Here is a 22,414-nt window from a genome sequence, read left to right as displayed (position 1 = left end):
TCTCTATAACATGGGGTGAATATGAACTTGTCTCCCGCACGCGTTGATTCCCTTATACTCTATTCAACATAGTACAACACGTCATGGGGGTTGCCTATGATTTTAGTAGTGGATAACTGCTCGGGGCATAACCACCCAACTTTACAAGGAGAATCAGTGTCAGTTAAGTGCTCCTGTAGTGCTCTGCGTGCATGAACATTGATTAATTTATCAGATGTAGGATAATCACCATCAATTTGAATAACTTGAAAAAAGTATGAAATTTATGTGGGCATTGAAGTACCTCATGAATGTTTGAATGAGGGAAATGTTAAGCTTTGCACCACGTAGAAATTCCTTCACATCTTCTTTGCTGATCCATGCAATTGCATCCTCATCATAGTGGAACATTGCCTTAGGAAGTGCAACTTCCATGGGATCGACCAAATGACAAGAACGGCTGTGAAGAAAGGTCATGTCAGTAGAGAGCGATTGAAGAACAATGTCTTCAACAATTGGAGTAGGTGGCATGGGTGAACCTTTCGAAGAGTGCAACTTCGACGCTTGTTCACTCTTGGACTGTTGTTCACTAAGCTTCTTCTTAGGTTGATCAATTCTTTTAGGCTTCTCCACCCTCTTTCTCTTTGATGTTTTGCTTCCATTGGAAATCTGAAATAGTTTGAGAAATAATAAGTTTCAACTCACAATCACTTATAATAGCCAAGTGAGTAGCCATTTCGGGTCGAAATGGCTTTTTTGACGAATTGGACCCAAAAACTTAGAACTTGACGATTTTTATGTAATTTCAAATGACAAACACTTATAAATATGTGATTATGAGTTGTTTTGAGATGCAAGGAGTTTATAAGTTGAGAAATGAAGAAAATAGGCAAGTGAGTAGCCATTTCGGGTCAAAATGGCTTTTTTTGATGAATTGGACCCAAAAACTTAGAACTTGGCGATTTTTATGTAATTTCAAATGAAAAACACTTATAAATATGTGATTATGAGTTGTTTTGAGATGCAAGGAGTGTATAAGTTGAGAAATGAAGAAAATAGGCAAGTAAGTAGCCATTTCGGGTCAAAATGGCTTTTTTTGATGAATTGGACCCAAAAACCTAGAACTTGGCGATTTTTATGTAATTTCAAATGACAAACACTTATAAATATGTGATTATGAGTTGTTTTCAGATGCAAGGAGTTTATAAGTTGAGAAATGAAGAAAATAGGCAAGTAAGTAGCCATTTCAGGTCAAAATGGCTTTTTTTGATGAATTGGACCCAAAAACTTAGAACTTGGCGATTTTTATATAATTTCAAATTACAACCACTTATAAATATGTGTTTATGAGTTGTTTTGAGATGCAAGGAGTTTATAAGTTGAGAAATGAAGAAAATAATTTTATTATAATTTTAATTTACTAACAATGGTTCAAAATGCAAAACAAATAATTATATGTAATTATATAATTGGAAAATAATGTAAAAAAAAAATTAAAAATAAACCTTGAACAATTAGGGCAGCAGCTAGGAGGAGACTCGGTGGTGACCCTCAGGCCGGTGGCGCGGCTCGGTGGTGGAGGAGCCTCAGGGGGGTGGCGCAGCTAGGTGGTGGAGGAGAAAATTAGGGCAGCAACTAAGTTCATAATGGAGGAGGCGCAGCAGCACTCATGACAAATGGAGGAGGACACTCAGGCTGGTGGCGCGGCTCGGTGTTGGAGGAGCATCAGGGGGTGGCGCGGCTAGGTGGTGGAGCAACCTCAGGGCGCGGCTAGGTGGTTTATTTTTGAAAGAGAAAGAAAGGGAAAACAGAGAGAGGAAGGATTGAACTACGCCGGTTTTCGAAACCCCTGGTAGCCGCCGGTGAAGGTGACGGCTGGTGGTCGAGGGAGAGAGAGGAAGGATTGAAGGATGAGCAGCAATGAAACAGTAATTAAGGAGGGAATTGAAGAAGGAATGAAAGAGAAAGAGAAGAAAGAGAGGAAGGCGAGTCCGCGTTTTTTTTTTTTAAAAAATGGGTCCGGTTCAATTGGCACCGGTTCAAACCGGTGCCATTTTAATTTTAGGCACTGGTTCAGGCCAAACCGGTGCCTTTTCTCTTCTTCTAAAATCCCGCCCATTTTTGGACCGGTTTTAGGCACCGGTTTAGCCTGAACCGGTGCCATATAGGGGGTGCCTAATGCTTTTTTTCTACTAGTGACAATAAAAAGGCATCATAAAAATCATAATTGACATTATATTCTTTATCCTAAACATGATACTAGGAACTTATTGTTGTTACCCTAAACATCAAATTAAGAAAAAGATCCTAACATGATACTAGGAAGATCAAAATGCCCTAACATGCCCCTAGGAATCATGATAAAAACCTAGACATGATTTCTATATCATAATATCGATAAAACCATTAAAGCACTTACTTGGATGCCTCGTATCTCATTCTAATAACAAAATACACGCGTTAGTAACTTCAAGGAAAATATTAAATCAAAGAATTAAATTAAATAATTGAAAGAGAAATTTGGGACCAAACCCTCAAAAATTAAAACCTTTCACGTCTAGGGCGAAGGCAACTTCGAACATGGCTATGTGCTTCTAAGTCTTGTGAATGCAGAGTTTTGTAGAGAAAGCTAGAGAGAGAGAAGAATTCTTAAAAGCTAGAGAGAAATAAGAATTGATGCTATTTGATGATTGAAAATGGAGATTTTAAGAGGCTATTTATGAAGAAAATCAGCCGGATGGATAGAAAAATAAATCAGAATTTTGACGAGAATAAAACAGGTTAGCGCCAAACGCCAGACAATTAGCGTCAGGCGCCAAGCATTAGTGCCATGCGCTAATCCCTGTCGTCAGGCGCTAGTATTTATTTTCATGTGTTTTCTTAGTTTTGATAAAATTTAGCCGCACAGAATGGCAAAATCGTATTTTCCTTTAAAACACTCTTTTATTCTGATTAAAACTCCAAAAAGTCAACCAAAGTCAATTTATCAATGCTAATTGAATTAGGAATGAAAAGAACCTTCTAAAAGAATCTAGAAGACTAAAATCAATTCTAATTACATTAGGAATGATAAATCCATATTAGGCCCTCTTCTAGATCATTGGGCCGCACATAAACATCAAACCGGGCCCAGTTTAGTAATTTGGCCATAACTTCCTCATTATTCATCGGAATTGGGCTTGTAATATATCGTTGGAAATCTCTTTTCGATCCCGACCCAACTACAACCAAACTGGATTGGCTATTTTCTTAAAATGGGTTTTCAAAAACAATGAGAAAGAAAGGAATTAAAAACTATCCGCAACATTAGACTTTCTACACTTTCACTTCATTCGATTATGATTCGACGCGAAAGGTATTCAACACCGGGTTTGGTTTTGGGGAGGCACAAATGGATGTCTACAGAAGCCCCCACTTTGACTGATTTTTTAGCAACGCAAGTTTCGAAAACAAAAGTCAAAGTATCGATAGGGACGAAGACTAATTCAAAACGTTCTATGATTCTAAATCATTCTTGTAACGCCGATACCTGCAATACTAGCATTAGTTAAACATATAAGAGAGTTAGGAAACACGTATCTTGCACCGTTGAGCACACGTCTATGAGGGTAACCAATTTATTGTTGTATTTGCTGTTGTTGTGATAACCTTCCGCAAGCTAGGGAATGCCATCCTGCTGTTTGATTTGACAATCTTCTGCAAGCTAGAGAATACCGCATGAAGACTGCTACGCTTGTAACTGCCTCCAATTCTGCTGTGATAGCTTTTTGTAAGATAAAGAACCCCATCAAAGATTTCTTCTCTTGAAACCAGCTTCTAGTGCTTTGTGACCATCTTCCGCAAGCCAGGGAACACGATCGAAGATAAATTCGCTTTAAATCACCTCCAGTTGTTTGTGACAACTCTCCGCAAGCTAGGGAACACTGTCAAAGATATCCTCTCCTGAACCTATCTTCATTCGTTGCAATAATATTCCGAGGAAAATTACCGAAGCCCCACGCTTGTCAATCTTTAAAGCTCGCTTGAACTTTGCTTCCGATATGCTAGTACGTCGGCGCTTTTGCTGCTTTTGAACCTGTATGTCGGTGCCTTCTGAATTGTGAACTAGTATGTTGGTGCTTTTTCTGTATGAACCATTATGTCGGTGCCCTTGCTATATGAACCATTATGTCGGTGCTTTTTGATGAGCCAATGCTTAGGCGCTTTAAGCTAAGTGAGACGATCATTCATCAGGTCGATCACTTTATGAAAATGTAATCAAGCCGATTACTAAATCATGTCAAATTTCTTAGAGGGGCTAACTGGCATACCAAGGAACCCAAAATTCTTTAAGAGGTCAAAATAACCGCTCTGAGTGGCTGAGCATTATGTCGCCGCTGAAGTTCTGATGGCGCCACAACTTATCTCTAGCGCCTGACGCTGGAATTAGCGCCAGGCGCTAAACCTTATTGTCTGGCGCCAAGGCCAGTTGCTTGGGGCTAGAGTCGGGATTTCCGTATATACCCCTCCTTTTCGTCATTTCCGCTGCTGCTGCTCGTTTTTTGTTCTAAAATCGTCGTTGAGCTCAACTCACTCGTTCTTGCTCATTTCTCAACCAAATTTGCTCAAGTTCGTTGCAAATCAAAGCTTCTTTTATCTACTCTCCCGGTCTTTGTAAGTTTTCTCCAAACTCACTCCGTTTTTGATGAATTTTTCACATATTTGTTCACGAATTTCTTGAAAATTCAAAATTTATAATGCTTAATTCACTTTGTTTGTTAAATTTTATGCCATGAAATTGCTTGATTATGTTTATATATTGCCTTGGGAGTAATTTGAGACTTGTTTGACTCAATTTGGTCAAGAAACAAACAAATCACCATTGTTGGACCTCTTAAGGTCGGGAATACAATGTAGCTTTTTCTTGATGTTTTTGCTAGCAATTCTTGTCCAATTTGTCACAATAATTACCATAGTATTGCAAGAAATTGTTTTATTGCTTAAAAAATTCCGTGTATGCTCAATTTGAAATTGTGCTCTACTTTAGTACTACATACTATGTTTTTTTTTGCGAACATAGTATCATGCGGCTCGGCAAAACTTAGATACTATAGAACCTTAATTTATGATGATTTTGCACAATGTAGCATGGCTAGACAGCGAGGTTCGAGTTCACAGTCCCGAGACACACGACGGGAGCATGAGCCCATAGAGGAGGATGCCGACCCATCTACTTCTCTTGGTCCCCTCCCTGAGTGGGATGAGCGGACTCTTTACTTCTCCCCCTTCCACCACATCTCTGAGAGGGTGCGACGTGGGATCACGGTTGGTAAGACGCGCTACCACGGCTCAGGCTGCGACACCCTAGGCGACCTGTACAAGGTGCACATCGGTATCGATGGAGAGGTGAGACTTCTCTGGGAGTCTTGTTGGTTGACCGCACTGTTTGAGACCTCGGAGGCCATGATTGCTTCCAGCGGGGGTCACCACGTGGCTCGTGCCCTGGTGTAGTTCTTTTGGGACACCACCAACACTTTCCACTTCCCTTGGGGTGAGATGATGGTCACCCCGACCGACTTCAGTCTCATTACGGAACTAGAGTTTAGTTCTACTACGCTGTCGTTCGACAGCGAGTTAGTGTCTTCTCTCCTGAGGTTGAGGAGCTGTTGAGCACGATTGTTGTTTGGGCTTGTGCTGAGGTAGAGTCGACTCAGTTTGCGTTAAGGGCATTCGTCGATCGACTCTAGCGACAGCTTTCAAGGATGATGCGATCACCCGAGAGCAGCGGGTGCACATCTTTTTGCTCCATACGTCCCTAACAAGGGTAGTAGAGTGCTGCTTTACAACCTACCTGCGGTCCGTGATCTTCACTTGATCGGGACTTACGACTGGGCTAGCTTGGCCTATGTTAACTTTGTTCGAGCGTTATGAGACTCGTGTCGACACCGGTCCTTCACGGGGAACATCGCTCTATCCGGCTTTTGAAGAGTTGTAGAGGTATACTTTATATCCTATAAATTTTAGCTCTAAGCTTTAGTTAGCACTTGCTGATACTTTTCGCCTTTTGTAGATTTGGTCCACGAGTACTTTCCTTCAGTTGCGCCGGCGAGACCGTCGCCGCGCAGGTTTCTGGTGAGCGCCTGCTGGGGAGGCCGCCGCGCTGGGATGTCTACTGCTTATGTCCGAGATCAGATCATCTCGGTATGGTTCTTTGTATAGTTGAACACTTTCGTATTACCTTTAGTAGATTCTTATCTCATAGACGTTCTTCGCAGGAGCCTGACGTGAAGTACTGGCCGTGGATCGGCCTGGTTGTCCGCTGAGCATCTCTACTTCTTAGGGACGTATGGAGCGATAATCTAGGAGAGAGGGTTGCTATTCAGCAATCCTCAGAAACTTTCGTTGTTCCTGCTCCTCCGCCGCGTCATATGTTCAATGGCGCGAGGCTGTTGAGCATGTCAGAGAGAGCAGGTACCCCTTGGCAATCTTTTGCGATCCCTGGGCGATGCTATGAGGAGTAGTTGCTGCCGCTGTTAGCTCCAGCCCCTGTTCTGGCTGAGGAGGTGGCAGTATGATTTTTATCTTACCTTTCGTTAAGTGATGTTTTACTAACTTTGATTTGCTTCTATCAGGCTAGACCTACTGAGTTCATGCCACCTCGCATGTCCATTCATTATCAGGGGACATACGTGCCAATCGAGGAGATGATTCCTCTGGCTCCTGAGGATGAGCGCTTAGTGGAGCGGTCGATTCCTCGTCACCTGACTCGGGTAAACTTTATTTATTTGTCATTTTGTTCATGTATGTTATGCATTATTACTGATTTTATTTCTTTGACAGTTCTCGCGCGAGGTGGTCACGGCGATGGCACGGTGTATAGCTGCCTTCCGGAGCCAGCTCGTTCGGATGAGGAATGTGGCTACGTGTCGTCGCGACGACGCCGTTCAGGAGGTAGCCTTCCTTCTTATTTTTGCATTATTGCTTCTATTTTTGATTGTTTCTGACTTAGTTTCTTCTTGCAGGGTCAGCCCATTCCTTCTCGTACCCGGAAAAGAACTGAGGTCCAGAGACCCGGCGTGGTCTAGCTCGAGACGTCGCCATACTAGCTCTAGCGGTTGGGGTGGTTGTTCTGAGGCTGCTCGGACCGAGGCGGTGGAGGGATCGGGCTCTTCATCTGAGGGTGCACGTGCTGGGCCGGTAGGCCAGGGAGAGGCTACCTTGGCTTTTAGAGGTGGTGGGATGTACGGGGTCGGCTTGTCATCGCAGCAGCCTCCGCAGTCTCAGCCTCAGGGTCATCTTGGGCAGACGGGTCCTGAGCTGAGTTTTCCACCTCCCGAGGAGACTTGAGCTGGAGCTGGAGGAGAGGTTACTCCTCATACTGCGCAGTTTTATGATATGATGGGCGTCTCTCATCATCTGCGTCCTCCGGCGTCGTAGTTTATGCCTGTGTTTATTTTATTTTTGACTTGTATAGAACTTTGCCCTTACTAGACTGATTTATTAGACACATTTGTATATACATATCATTACAAGTTTATTTGTTATTTTTCATTTTTATGTGTATATTTGTGTGTGCAAAGAATTGTGATAATTAATAATTTTACGTAAAAAATTCCGTCATTTTTATTATTTAATGGAGGGTATCCGACTTTCTTCCCCAAAAAAAGAAAATGAAAAATAAAAATATTGGATTAACAAAAAACTTAAAAATTAAGTTTAAATTAAATCCAAAAAAATATAATTAATATAATTGATATATGTTGTAAAATAAGGAGAAATATAAAGATTGAGAGGGAATTGAAATGTGTATTCTACTTGTATTTCATATTATGGAGGTATACATATATATATATATATGTATATATATATATATATGTATATATATATATATGTACATATATATATGTATATATATAAATATATATATATGTACATATATATATATATGTATATATATATATATATATGTATATATGTATATATATATATATATATATATATATATATATATATGTATATATATATACATATATATATATATATAGTACAATAATTGATAGAGTTTGCTTGGAGAATAATAAACCCTAAACTCTAGAAAGTTCTAGAGTGATACAAGATGGATATCCACAAATATGTATAGATAATATTGAACCATATATTTAGAATATTCCGGAATGATATAAGGAGCATAATGGTCATCCACACGATATTTCATAACACTCCCCCTTGGATGTCCATTATCGAATACTGTGCCTCGTTAAAAGCTTATTAGGAAAAACCCTGTGGGATAAAAACCTAATGAAGGGAAAAGAGTATAACATTCTTCGTAATACGCTCGAGATGCTGCCTCATTAAAAAATTTACCAGGAAAACCCAACGTGGGACAAAACCATGGTCAAGGGAAAAATAGTGCAGCGCGTATTTTCTCCCCGTGATGAACACATAACTTGAGATCTTCCAGTGCCGCAACAATGAATCCAATATGTTTGGATATATTCTCATATGTAGTAAGTAAAATATCATACGTTGATCTTCGAATCTCCTAAGCTGAAGTTGCATCTTCAATTCTTCAAGTCTTCACGTGAACATGTGAAGTGTCTTCATTTCACCATACATGTGTTTATCTCTAATATCATTATTTCAAATCTCTGTTTAATAGTTGATTTGTAAATTAAACTTATGCGATTATGACTTCTTCTGGAAGTTGTTAATAATAGAAATTGATGATCATTATTTGATCAAACATTTATTAATAATCATTTGATCACAAAACTTGACATTATTAATGTCATTCTTTAATCTCATATGAATTATAACATATGTAATTATATACATTGATCATGGTTCTTCTGGACCATAAGAAAACAGTCTCACGCATAAGTATCCCATTTCTTTAGAAGTTTCATAATTAACTACACGATAATTTTTCTGCGAATACAAATTGTAAATCTCACTAACTCTTATATGCTCAAAGTTCAGGTTGAGATGTCACTGATGTATTTACATAGACTTTTCAAGAGTTTGATAGTAATTGCATTATTCTGGAGATAAACTTTGTAGGGCTAGATATGTAAATACGTCGTATATAAGTTATTAAGGAACTCTTCTTACATGATTCATAACGTGCAATTAAATAGGTGTCATCAATAATTTCATTACAATTGTAAGCCAATTGGAATATAAATATATCTTTATAATTTTCATCAAAATTTAAATATGTCTTACTATACTTTGAATGAACATTCACATACACCACATTGTAAGAAATTAATCCATCCAATATGAGATATAAAACATGATAACATATTAAACAAATTATACAATGAGTAATGCATCTAATTTCCTACATATGCAATAAACCATTAACCTATGACTTACATGCACATGAATATAAGAATCAAAATGATGCAAGACACTGTACAGTGTGGATTTAAAAATCCATATTCCATTAGACTTCGGTTCCATGATAAACTTATGATCATTATCATTATGTCGACATCAAAATGTACATATATTTCAGATCCCTTACTTATTAGTCCATTCCATTATACATATGAAAATTATTCATCGGTTCCATTGTGTACCGGTATCATAAAATTCCTTTAACTTACATTCCGCATGCTATTTAACTTACATTGGTACCATCATAATTTTTCCTTACATCATAGACCATTTATTACAATAATTCAGATATTTATACAACTTTTAGGGTATTTCATACACTATGGTATTTATATACTATTACACTATTAGTGTCAACTGCACTATCTTGCCAAATATCATATCTATTAAACATATCTTTATTTTGGAACCGATCATATACAACCTACACTTCAGGTGTAGTGATTCAAGTACAATTGGCAAGATTTTATCTCAATGTATACACATAATTAATATGACCAAAATGTATCTTCAACGCTATGCAACACGAGTTATAACTAAATACAATTCAAATCATAAATGTGCAACATATCTTAATAATGTATGTACAAAAGTTGGCATATATATAACTTTTCAAACTACCATTATAGGGATCATATTTATTATTTATTTATTTAAATTAATTTTTCCAACTTTTGCTAATTCGTTCTTCTCCCCCTATGTTGGTAAAATATCTCATTTATAGGGTCATCTTATTATATACCAACTTAGTAGACAAATTTGCATTAATAAAATTCACTTCATTAGGAGGATCACAATCAAAATTTATCTCTTCTGGAGAACAATTTCAATGAAGAATTATTTATTCATTAACTTTATATTTCCTGGGTATTTATTATTAAATATTCAATAATATTTTCTCTTCTGGAGATCAATGTCAATGGGGAGACATATGTTGTGCAGTTGTAATTTTTTCTTTGTTCTCCTATTTCATATGTGCTGACATATAATAGCCCCAATCAAAAGAATTGTTATACAAGCATAAATCACTTGCTCGTTATTCTAGTTGGTGATGATCTTCTAGATCTTTAAAGACTTAAATAGTATATTTGGTGAGCTTCTAATCACTTGATGGTTGACAATAATATATAAGTTATTTTGGTTAACTTCTGGTCAACCATTACTCCTTTATATAAAATAATAAAAACATATTAAATCTTAAAATTTTCATCATTACAAATTATATAACTCACAATCCAAATATAACCTAATCTCAATGCTACGTCTTACCATTCAATTCATTTTATATATTTAACATTGAGAAAGCGTCAGCACATTATCAAATTAAACTTCAGGTTTTCATTACGGGTAATTGTTATTTAATTTCGGATGGCCTAATTTAATTATCACATCCAATCACTTCTCTAAATTTGAACTCTGGTCAGTTTTCAACACTAGTGATCACTTTATTAAACTTACTATATGCATGGCCATGAATGTCATGTGATTTTAGAACACCAACATGTGTTTCTTTATACAATTGGCAAGACAATCAATTAATATTTTATCCAATAATTACTCATACTCTACTAGAGTTTAAAATATAAACTTGATATAAGTTAATCTTGTTGGATATTTCCTACTCTTTTGGAGTCTTTTATATAATCATGAAACATATAAACTTTACTAAAAGTGATTTCTTCTAGAAATGTAATGATATTTACCACTTCCTCAAATTTGTCATTGTCAATAGTGACTCTTTTCCTTTTCAAAGATACTTAATTACCTTTAGAACCTATTAATTTATCACGCTTCAGGCATGCTATAGGTTCATCAACAATTGATGTTGTACTCTTAGGACATCAATTTTAAATTAGAGCATTTACAACTAGTATATGATAAATGTCTTTTATTTATATCCATCTTCAGGATGGTATCATTTCAAAATATTTAATGAACATGTGGACACTTCTATTAAATAAATCGTTGATATTTAAGTTATTGTATGTATCAAACTGACCATCAATATATTTTATTATTTATATGCAAGGGTTACATATAATATCCCCCTAATCCTTGCAAATGGGGGTATATATGGAATGAATCCATCCAACAACCTTTAAAATCCTTGCAACTTTTAAGCCATAAATTCTTTTGGCAATGTCATGTATCAAGTAAAGTGTTCCTTTTAGCAAAAACATGCTTATATAAAATTATACTTATAGAACACTTATCATGTTCCTGATGCCCAATTACATTCATCTTAAGAAAAAACAAAAGCTCTTATATTTATGGGCATAATAAAACGTTGATTATGTATAGTTTCTCACAATGTCATGTTTAATTACTTGAACTCATAACACACTTTTTGCTATATACGTAATTAATTAAAGAACTTCAAGTCTATATGTACGAGAATATATACCAATCCATCTACATTTTTCAGAAAGAGAAGGTAAAGTTAAGACATGACATAATCAGTTCGAGCTTTAATCAAAACATACCTTATTCGATCCACTCAACTATACTAGCCAAATTAAAATTAATCTTTGGAAATATAAGTAAAACATAAGTAAACATGACATCGTGTTTATAGAATCACGTTAGTATGTAGTGGATATCTAAGAAATATGCTTTATCTTTGTAGATCATGCACATTTCTTTTATGTTGAAGCTAGGAACTTTAAGTCTATGTGTGTGAATACTCTGTATAAATATAAGGAACTTCAGGTCCGCACATCATATTCAATTTACATTCATTCCAATAATATAACTTCAAGTAGGTACATAATACTATAATTGAATGAGAAGGTAAAAATATGAAAATCTACTACTTCACGCTTTAATAAAAACATACCTGAATCGATTGAATCAACTATACTGTCGGATCAATTATATCAATATATTGCCTGATAAAGCTTAATTAGAAAATAGAAACAAGCACATAGGCAACCAAAATTAACACGTTCACGTTAGTGGAAAACCACATGTTTCATATCATACTTGAAATATAAAAACATAATTCAATACATAAATTATAAATAGTTTCACATGTGCCTTAGGCTTAATTCGGACAAACATTCAAGGCATTAGACATAGGATTTCAAAAACAAATTATATGGGTAAATAATTTCTAAATAAAACCATTCATATTTGATATGAAGCATAGAGAAATAACCAAACTCATTTACTACGGATAGGAAAAGTAATACCAAAATCTAGCAAATATATGTAATACAAGTTCATGAAAACCATACGTTCATAAAATTAACACCAATAATAATTCTAAATACCCTTTTAGATTCAAAATAAACAAAACTCATAGTCAAAACAAAACTACTAATTAGTTATTTTCTGCATCAAATCCAACTATTTCCAAATTACTCATTGAACTCTAGGAATAATAAAAATACGAAAATTTGGGAAACAATATAAACATATTAGGTAAAGGTTTAAAATTAACAATAACAGGATAGTTGAGAATGAACTTTCCTGATATCAAAACCTTTCCCACCATAAAAACCAGCCTTATCGTCAAGTTCATGTTGTCAACGTCATCTGCTAGCCTGTAACTCATGAAAATGTAAATGAAAAGAAAATAAAGTATAGCCCTTGATTAAGGCTCTATTATATTATGGATATATGAGAAAGATGATTCAAGATATAAAAAACCAATGCAATCGAAAAATAATACGAGCAGTTCTTTGTAATTAAATAAAGCGGCACTACCATTAACATTCCAAATTATTAATACCATGAGACTCCTTGTACTAGACCCAAATTAATTAATGAGAATTGGGAATGATATGACATTGAAACGTGTTATTTCATTATTAAAAGATCAAAACCCATGGTCAAGATTAATCTCCATCTAAATTCTTCCCAAGATGCGACACAACAAGATAATAATGAGTATAATTTAGCACATTCAGTATTCTACTAATTAATCATTAACATAAGAAATCAACAATAAAATTTACATATTGATTAGAGCTTTGGTGCTAATAACGTTTTGTAAAATAACGAGAAATATAAAGATTGAGAGGGAATTGAAATGTGTATTCTACTTGTATTTCATATTATGGAGGTATACATATATATAAATAGTACAATAATTGATAGAGTTTTCTTGGAGAATAATAAACCCTAAACTCTAGAAAGTTCAAGAGTGATACAAGATGGATATCCACAAATATGTTTAGATAAGATTAAACCATATATTCAGAATATTCCGGAATGATATAAGGAGCATAATGGTCATCCACACGATATTTCATAACAATATATTTAATTAAAGGGATATAAAAAGGATGAAAATCGTAAAGACATTGTTTAGACTCGAATCAGCCAGAAAAAAAAACACGGTTTTTGAAAGCTCGTATGATAAGACACATCAGCGCCACCTGGCGCCACGCATTTTGCATTAGCTCCAGACGCTAATTCTTAGTGCTTGGCGCCAGGCTCTGGCGTTAGGCGCCAGAGTCTGGCGTCTGGCGCTGATGAGTGCTGACTCTGAATCCTTTCCGGATTGAAACTGTGTCGATGTTTTGTATAAATAGCCCCCTTGTTTGCCAATTTTCATCATAATTTAAGAAGATTAAATATAGTCTTAGCTTTTGAAAAACATAAATAATCATGTCTTTAATAACTAAGAGTTTTACCAACTTCACTCATGAATGGTGTCGGTCTCTAACTGCCAAGGAGAGAAGAATTAGACTTTTTTCATTTGGGGGTATTTATGGTGTCAAGGGGGTAGATCTTGATATAAACTTCATTTATACTGCCTTATAATATTGGGATGATGATACTCATTGTTTAAGACAAAAGGGTAATGAAATTAGCCCTTTGCCGGAAGAATTCGGTGCTATCTTAGCTTCCCTGCATTAGATCTCGCAGTCATCCCTTAAATAAATGAATATTATTATAAGGATTTTGAGCGCTTCTTTAATTTAAAAGACAAAGATCTAACAAATATAGTAGATGATAGCATAGTTAATTTGAAAGAATTTGCTCGCCATTATTTTGATAGTCCTTATTCTGAGTCTTTTGATGTTTATAGAAGAAGGGCTTTTCTATTTTGCATACTTAACCAATATCTTCTCACTAATGGTAGAACTAATGATGGTCAAGCAATTATATTAACTGTTTTGGAGCATATTGAATCTGGGAGAAATCCAGTGCCATTAATTGTTGGAGAGACTATGCTTAGTCTTGATGAATTGAAGAAAAATCCAAAAGCACCTTTTTGGGTCTCTCCAATTTTTTCACAGGTAGAAAAATAATATTTTTAAGTACAGAATCAAAAAACATATTTTTTTATAGTAATATTAATTTATTTGCATTGAATTTTTTACAGATGTGGCTAATGGAGAGACTAGAATTAATTAGTCCTCCCGAAAATTTTGAAAAATAAACTCCAAATTGCTTTGTGAGAAGGAAGAAACGCTTCTCTAATATGGGGCGCCATGAGTAGAAGAAGGTCTTTGCCTCTTGCAACTTTGCCATCAAGTGGGTCATCCCTTGGTGGAAAATAGAGAAGATGGTTGGTGTCAACAAGCAACCCTTCTGCCGTCTTCCAAGCTTATCCAAGGTGACTTTTTATTATCCTTTCAGGGTAAAAAGACAGTACGACCTACTTTAAACTATTCCTTCTGGGGATCTTCGTCGTCCTTATGAATTCCCTGTTTTCTCAAGAAGTAGAAAATTTTGATGCTTATTGGAGCGCTAGACCTTTATGGGAAGTGATTACCCAAAAGGTCCCTCCTTCCTTTCCCAATGATGTGAAAAGGTGGCTTCTCAAGAAACCTTCAAAGGACATGAAGAAAAATCAGAGTAAAACTGATGTGAAGAGTTGTCTAGGTGACAAAGTGATTCCCGTTAAGGAACTCTTGGGTTAAAATGTTGAACTCAAAACACCTACGATGCCTAAGAAGAAGAGCTCTACAAAGGATAAAGGGAAAAGAAAAGCTGACACTTCAGAGAAGAAGGCTTGGGTAGAGAAGAAACATGGAGTCCTAGCTAAGGGAGAAACTATTTACTCCAAAATTGAATGTAGGTCCTCTAAAGGATGCCTATTAGCTAAAGTCATGGATGATGAAGAGGATGCAGACAAAAATTGGAAGAAAGCAAAGAAAGAGAAGAAAGATTAAAGCATTGCTTAACTTTCAATTAATAAACTTAGTTTTTAAAATTAAAGTTAATTTGTTTTATTTAAATTCCATCAATAATGTAATTTGTTAGTTTATTTTATTAATTAAATTTCAGCTTTTTATTTGAATAATCTCCTTTAAATTTAATTAATTAAAGCAATGAAAACTGAAAATTTAATTTTCCAGAAAATTTTTTCGAGTACGGAAGTCAAAAAATTTCCAAAAATCAACGAAATATTCCCAGGTACTCCCAGAAAAATGGCGCCGCTTCTTCACAACTGGCGCCAGCTGCAACGGTGTGCGTCAAGCAACAGACAATGTCGTCTGGCGCTAGAGTTAATCGGCTGGCGACGAAATTTTTTCTGTGACGCCAGTGATTCGTCAAATTTCTGTCGAATTTATTTTTAAATTTGGGATGCGAGGTTTGCAAAAAGTAAAGTGGCCTCACCCGTAAAGGGTTGCCTACGTATCCTTTCTTAAGGAATCAGGCCAAACGTAACTCTCTTGAGTATCCTACTTAAGTAATTATGGGTAGTTTTTTTTAAGTTGGTCAAGGTTTGTCATGTTCAAGAACTCAGTGCCATCCATATCAGTTAATTTTGCTGCACCTCCTGATAGGATTGTTTTGACAATATAAGGTCCAGACCAATTCGGCCTAAATTTACCCCTTGGATCTAAAACATTTTTCCTTAATGCTTTTAACACCAAGTCTCCTACTTTGATGTTTCTTGTCTTGACCTTCTTATTAAAATGCCTAGCCATACGAGTTTGATAGCATTGAGTATGATGTAGAGCTTCTAGTCGTTTTTCATCAAGTAGAATTAGCTCCTCATATCTCGCCCTAGTCCATTCAACTTCATCAAGTTTTCTTTCTAATGCAATGCATAAAGATGGTATCTCTAGCTCTACCGGTTGTACGACATCCATTCCATAAACCAAGGAGAATGGCGTATTACCTGTTGATGTGCGAATTGACGTGCGATAACCCCACAGTGAAAAATGGAGTTTTTCAGGCCAATCCTTGTAATTTTCGGTCATTTTCTCGATGATAGCCTTTAGATTTTTATTAGCTGCTTCAACTACTCCGTTTGCTTGAGATCTATAAGGAGAAAAATGATGGTGTTGAATGCCATATTTTTGTAACAATTCTTCACACTCAGCTTGAAAGTGAGTTCCATTGTCACTTATCATTTAATGTGGGACTCCATATCGACAAATAATATTCCTTTCAATAAAGAGTGTTATATGTTTTGCGGTGAGTTTAGCATATGATTGTGCTTCGACCCACTTTGTGAAGTAATCAATTGCTACTGGGATGTATTCATGACCTCATGTTCCTGGGGAAGTAATTTTTCCAATAATGTCAATTCCCCACGTAGAGAATGGCCATGGTGAAGTGTAGGTGTAGATTAGAGATGGAGGAACATGTTGTAAATTGGCATAAATTTGGCACCTAGGGCATCATTTTACATATTGATGACAATCCCTGTTCGTGGTATTCCAATAGTATCCTTCTCCCATTATCTTTTGGACTAGCATTTTGCCATTTACGTGAGTTCCACAAATGCCTTCGTGGACTATCCTCATTGCTCTTTGAGCGTTCTCTTTTCCTACACATAAAAGAGCTCGACCCTTAGGTACCCTTTTATGTAACTCGTTGTCTATGAGTAAGTATTGGGAAGCCAAAAGTCTTAATGCTCGTTTTACTCTTTTGTCAGCATGAGGAGGGTATTCTCCTTTGGTGACATAATTAAGTATATCCGTGTACCACAATTCTTCTTCTTCTTCATCTTGGATAACTTCATCATCTTCTATAGCTTGAATATAAGCCGGTTTATGCCTTTTTTCTATAGTTAGAGGCATTTGAACAATTTCTGTAGGAATCCTAACCATTGAGGCTAGTCTTGCCAAGGCATCATCAAATTGATTTTGCTCTCTAGGTAGATATGTGTATTCTACCTTTTCGAACTGATTAGTGAGATTTTCCAGATAAGTTTGGTAAGGGGCTAGCCTTTCGCTCCTTACTTTTCATCTCTTAGAAATCTGGTTGATGATCAATGAAGAGTCCTCGAATATTTATAATTTCTTCACTCCCAATGCCAAAGCTGTTTCAAGGCCTACCACGCATGCTTTGTATTCAGCAGCATTGTTGGTAACGTCGAAATCTAGCTTTATGGAGATTGGAACATGCTCTTCTTTAGGTGATACTAGTAATACTCAAACGCCACATCCTTTTTTGTTCGAGGCTCCATCGAAGTATAAGGTCTAAGTATCATCTTCTGTGACCATCAAGTCTTGGTCTGAAAATTCATTGTCGTGTATTGGCGTTGAATCTTCTATTGGAAAGTCTGCAAGAAAATCTAAGACCACAGATCCTTTGATAGCTTTTTGAGGCATGAATCTTAAATCAAACTGGGCTAAGTTGACTATCCATCTTGAAATGCTCCCATTGAGTGTAGACTTCTCGAATAAATATTATAGTGGATCCATTCGGGAAACTACAAAGACTGTATGCACGAGCATGTAATGTCTTAACTTAGTTGTGGCCCACACCAATGCATGGCACAATTTCTCAAGTGGTGTATAGCGTGCTTCATACTCGGGAGCATCTTTTACTTAGATAGTAGATTGCATTTTATTTACCTTCTACTTGTTGTGCAAGCATGGCTCCCATTTTTTCTCTGGTGACTATTAGGTACAACCTAAGAGGTAATCCTGGAAGTGCTGGTGCTAATACGAGAGAATTTGCGAGATAGTCTTTGATCTTTTCAAAGGCTTTTTGACATTCATCATCCCATATTACTGGTACATTCTTTTTAAGCTTCTTGAATATTGGTTCACATATTGTTGTCAATTTTGATATGAACCTACTTATGTATTGCAACCGGCCAATAAATCCTCAAATTTGTTTCTCGGTTTTGGGCGGTGGCATTGACATGATTGCCTTGATCTTGGTTGGGTCTATCTCTATTCCTCTAGATCTTATGACGCAACCTAAAAGCTTGCCTGAGGTGACTCCAAAAGCACACTTAGATGGATTCAACCTCATGTTGTATTTTCTTAGCCTTTCAAAGAATTTTCTCAAGGCTACTTGATGGCTTGGGCGATATTTTTACTTTACAATCATATCGTCCACGTATACTTCAACTTCTTTGTGCATCACGTCATGGAGTAAGGCAGTCGCTGCTAGTTGGTAAGTAGCACCCGCATTTTTCAACCCGAATGGCATTACCGTGTAGCAGTAAGTACCCCATGGTGTTATGAAGGTTGTTTTCTCCATGTCTTCTTCTGCCATGAGAATTCGATTATATCCCGCGTATCTGTCCATGAATGAGAGAAGTGCGTGATTCGCTGTATTATCTACCAAAATATCGATGTGTGGTAGAGGGAAGTTGTCCTTTGGACTTGCCTTGTTTTGATCTTGATAGTCGACACATATTCTTACCTTCCATCCTTTTTCGGAACTGGGACAATGTTGGACACCCGTTCGGGGCATTTGGATACCCTGATGAAACCTGCAGTTATTTATTTTTGAACTTCTTCTTTTATTTTAAGAGCTACGTCGGGTTTCATTCGACGCTACTTTTGTTTTACAGGTTTCATTCCTGGAATTAGTGGTATGGTGTGTTGAGCTATTTCTCTATTAATGCCTGGCATATCTTCATATGACCAAGCAAATACATCGATAAATTTTTTAACTAGATTGATTAAATCGGTTCTTTCTTGTTCATCAAGTGTTAGTCTGATTTTAACTTCTCTTTTAATGGTTTAATCATTTGAGAAATTAATCGTCTCAGTTTCCTCAATTATCTGTGTTTTCTTTTTAAGTGTTTCCATTGCTTTAATAATTTCTTTGTCATTTTCATTGTTAGTTAAGCAATGCTCGGAATCTTGGGTTAAAGAAAAGCACGAGGAGTAAGAGTAAAAAGACATATTATTAAACTCATAAATCATTACATCTAAAAGAGATATGTCCTTAGGGACTTGATTGTTAACTATCCTAGGGGAAGAGATAGAAGAAGGGGGTGATACAACTAAGGATATAGATGGCTCTACAGGAAAGGACTTTGACTCAGATGACTCTTTGAACATCGGTCCTTGCTCTGCCGTAATGGAGATTCTCCTTCCACTTGGAGTAGTCACCTTGACCGTCTTGCGCCATCCTTGTAGTGATCCTTCAGCTGGAGTGATGTGCTTCGAGGGATCAAAGTTCTCGCTTTGTAGGACCGTTTATATGAGTGAGGAGTTATCCTCTATGTAATTTGGCTCATCTTTTTCTCGCCCAGATAGTAATCCCATGACATTAAAGTCAAAGCATGGGGGTGCTTTCTCCTAGTGCATAGGAGTTGGGATTTCATCTAGAATATAGCAATCTAGGAAAATTTCGAATCCCGGTTTCCTTATGTCATTTACGACAAAAGGTTTTGGAAATTCGTAGCATGGATAGTCCTCTGCTTCTTTTATGAATTTTCCATTGAGAATAAGAGGATACTGATCCATTGAGATTGCTTTCTTTTGGATGCGAGCGTTCCTACGTGCCTTAGACTTTTCCTGGGCTCGCTTGAGATCTTCCTGAGTCGGTTCGAAACCAAGTCCAAAAGTGTCTAACTTAGGGAGGCCTAGTAATTCCAGCGATTTTGCTATTCCTTTCTTCTTTCCTAGAGTCATTCTAGGAAAATGCCCTTGTTTCTTCAGAATAATGTTCACTGTCATATTAGAGTGGGGGTCGTGGCAGTGAGGGGTCCTTTCATCCTCTTCGATTAAGGAGAACTCTTCATTAAAGCCCCACAAGTCTTCATCGTCTTCATCGTGCTCCACATTAATGATTGAATTTTTTATAGCTTTAATCCTCGTGGGTGAAGCATCGATCGTAATTGGAATTCCTCCAACTATGGCTTTTACCTGTTGGTGGAGAGATGAAGGGACGACCTTTAGGTCATGAAGCCAAGGGCGTCCCAACAGTAAATTGAATGAGGATTTTATATCTACCACTTGAAATGTAGTAGCGTGTTCTATCACTCCCGCCATTATATTCATGGTAATCTTACCAAGAGCTTGACGACGAGTGTTATCATAAGCTCTTATTCCTTGTGTTGACGGGGTTAAGTCTTCATCCCTTATGCCTACAATTCTCGCAGTTCTGAGTGGACATACATTAATTGCCGATCCATTGTCTACAAGAGTCATAGGGACGTTCATTCTCTTTCAAACTACTGTGAGGTTTAGTGCTTTATAATGCTTGTCACCTTCTAGAGGTAAATCCTTGTCAGAAAAGGTGATCAAGTTAATAGGACTAGGGAGATCACTCATAAGGAAGTTAGCCAACCCCTTAGGAGTGGTGTCGAAATCTATCCCTATCATATCCAAGGCATTCATCACTACCAACCTATGTTCTCGAGATGTTGCTAAAAACTTCCATACATTCATCTCAAACTTGGTTTTCTTGAACTGTTTGACAATATCATTGTCTTCTGTGATAGGTATGGGAACTTGTTGTGTAGTTGGTATAGGTTGTGATGAGATGGGAGGTTGCATTCACCCTGACCTTGTGAGGACGTCTATAGATGAATCTTCTTCATCCAAAAAATCGCTTATTGGGTATATGACTGAAAGTGGAGGCTCTTCCGTATCCTTAAGATAGACGTCTTCATCGTCGCCGTCCTAAACCCCATTGATATTGATATCTTCCTCTTGTGGAATTAAGACTAGCTTTTTATCATCAATCATTTTTTGAATTAAATCTTTAAATTTAAAACAGTTTTCAACAGTGTGACCCCTTGATTGATGGTATTGACAGTAGAATCTATCTGTCCTCTTTAGTGATTCAAATGGTCTCGTATCTAGAGGTTTGACCTTACCACTCTCGAAGAGAATTTTGAATATTCTAGCGTATGAGTCCCAATTGGAGTATAGAGTTTATTACTCTTCTTGGGCCTGTCAGTTACTTGTTGAGAGAAAGGTTTCTTTTTTGTGGGTGGAACCTTGTCACACTTTTTCTGAAGCTACTCTAATTGTTTCTTTGTGACTTCGAGATCTTCACGTAGCAAGCTTGATCCCTCCCACGTGGACAGTGTAAGCAACCGTACATACTCTTTGCTTGCTGGTTCAGGAAAGTCATCCATGGCATCGAAAAAGATCTCCTCCTCTTTTTCGATAGCATGAATTTCTTCAATATGTTTGATGAGAGATGAGGGATCAACCTCGTTTTCTTCATAAGTGATGGCCAAGGAATGAGCGAGAGGTGCATTATCAATGAGGGATCAACCTCATTTTCTTCATAAGAGATGGTCAAATGCGGTGTCATAACACATACCTATAGGAGTAAAGTTCCTCCTAAATGGTTTCTTTTGTACTTGGTTATTCATAGCAAGGACTTCACTCAAATTAAAGGTTGTAACATTGTTTGTGTGGCCTGGGTGGTTTTGGAAGAAGAAGGATTGTCGTTCTTCTTGCCTTTCTAGCCGCAGTTGGAGTTACTGTTAGCAGCTTTCAGCTTAGCCAGGTCGTCTTCAATATTAATTCCAATGTCATAGAAGACCTTGAATGTGTGGAGATTATTTTGGTATTTGAGATGCTTGGAGTACTTCTCTTGAAGGTACTTCAATCATTTTATCAGAGGTTTCTCTCCATTTGTTTAAGAAAGAAGTGAAACCTTCATTCTCTTTCTGCTTGAGAATTTCAAAGTCCCTATAGTCTGTTTCAACATGAATGTTGCACTCGTACCTATCAATGAAAGCGTTTACTATGGACTCCAAAGTAGAGGTTCTTTATTTCTAAAGAGAGAAGAACCATTGTTGGCAAATGGTTTCAAGAGATAGAGAAAACAAAGAGGGAAACACCTTCTTTACAATACCCTTAATGGTCATTATTGTTTCAAAAGCTTTTAGGTGAAAGTAAGGGTTGTCATTCGCTTTGAATTTCGGTAT

This window comes from Chenopodium quinoa, unplaced genomic scaffold (assembly GCF_001683475.1).
Source record: "Chenopodium quinoa cultivar QQ74 unplaced genomic scaffold, ASM168347v1, whole genome shotgun sequence".
Classification (NCBI taxonomy): domain Eukaryota; kingdom Viridiplantae; phylum Streptophyta; class Magnoliopsida; order Caryophyllales; family Amaranthaceae; genus Chenopodium; species Chenopodium quinoa.
This window is presented reverse-complemented; position numbering follows the sequence as displayed.